Source organism: Chrysochloris asiatica, unplaced genomic scaffold, assembly GCF_000296735.1.
Source record: "Chrysochloris asiatica unplaced genomic scaffold, ChrAsi1.0 scaffold00011, whole genome shotgun sequence".
Taxonomy (NCBI): Eukaryota; Metazoa; Chordata; class Mammalia; order Afrosoricida; family Chrysochloridae; genus Chrysochloris; species Chrysochloris asiatica.
The window spans coordinates 11,647,412-11,648,777 of NW_006408529.1; positions in this window are offsets into that span (position 1 = coordinate 11,647,412).

Consider the following 1,366-nt stretch of genomic DNA (forward strand, 5'->3'; position numbering starts at 1 on the left):
TTCATTGTAATACTTTTTTTAATAAAACATAAATGACCTTTACATGGACCTCACTAGGCAAGATGAACTAGGCAGGAATCAAATTGACTGCCTCTGTGGGAAAAGACTGTGGAAAACCTCAATATCATCAGCCAAAATAACATTAGGGGCAAACTATGGAGTGGACCCAGTTGCTCATATTCCAGTTTAGGCTGAAGCTAGAAATAGTTAAAACAAGTCAATGAATGGCAAAATATAACCTTGAATATATCCCACCTGAATTTAGAGACCATCTCAAGAACAGACTTGACGCATTAGATATTGATGACTAAAAACCAGAAGAGTGAGTGATTGCATCAAGAACATCATACAGAAGAAAGCAAAAGTTCAATAAGATGACAAGAAGTAAAGAAAAGACCAAAATGGAGATCATAAGAGATTCTGAAACTTGCTCTTTAACATGGTGGTGGTTGATGGTTATGTGCTGTGAAGTCGGTCCCGACTCATAGCAACCCTGTACAGGGTTTCTGAGGCTGTAAAGCTTTACAGGAACAGAAAGCCTCATCTTTCTACCACGGAACAGCTGGTAGTTTTGAACGGCTGATCCTGAGGTTAGCAGCCAGATTCGTAACCACTATGCTACCAGAGCTCCTTTCATAGAGAAGGAAAATGACTAGAAGAAATGAGAAGGTAAAAGAGCTGAACAGAAAATTTCAAAGGGCAACTCAAGAAGACAAATTCAGGTGCTATAATGAAATGTGCAAAGACCTGGAATTAGAAAACCAAAAGGGAAGAACACACTTAGCATTTATCATGCTGAAAGAAGTAAAGAAAAATTCAAACCTCAATTTGAAATATTGAAGGGTTCTATGTACAAAATATTGAATGATGTGGAAAATATCAAAAGAAAATAGAAGGAATGCACAGTCACTGTATTAAAATTAATTCATTGATTTTCAACTATTTCAAGAGGTACCATATGATCAAGTACTGATGGAGAAGTACAACCTGCATGAAGACATTGGCGAAAAACAAGGCTCCAGAAATTGACAGAATATAAATTAAAATCTTTCAAAAACAAATGCAGCACTGGAGACACTCATTAATCTATGCCACAAATTTGGAAGGCAGTTAGCTGGCCAACTGACTGGAAGAGATCCATATTTGAGCCCATTCCAAAGAAAGGTTACCCAACAGAATATGGAACTCAACTTAAAATATTATTAATATCACATACAAGTAAAATATTGCTAAAGATAATTAAAAAACAGTGGTAGCAGTATATCAACATGGAATGGCCAGAAATTCAATCCAAAGTCAGAAGAAGATGTGGAACAAGTGACATCATTGCTGACATCAGATGGATCTTGCTTGGAAGCAGAGAATA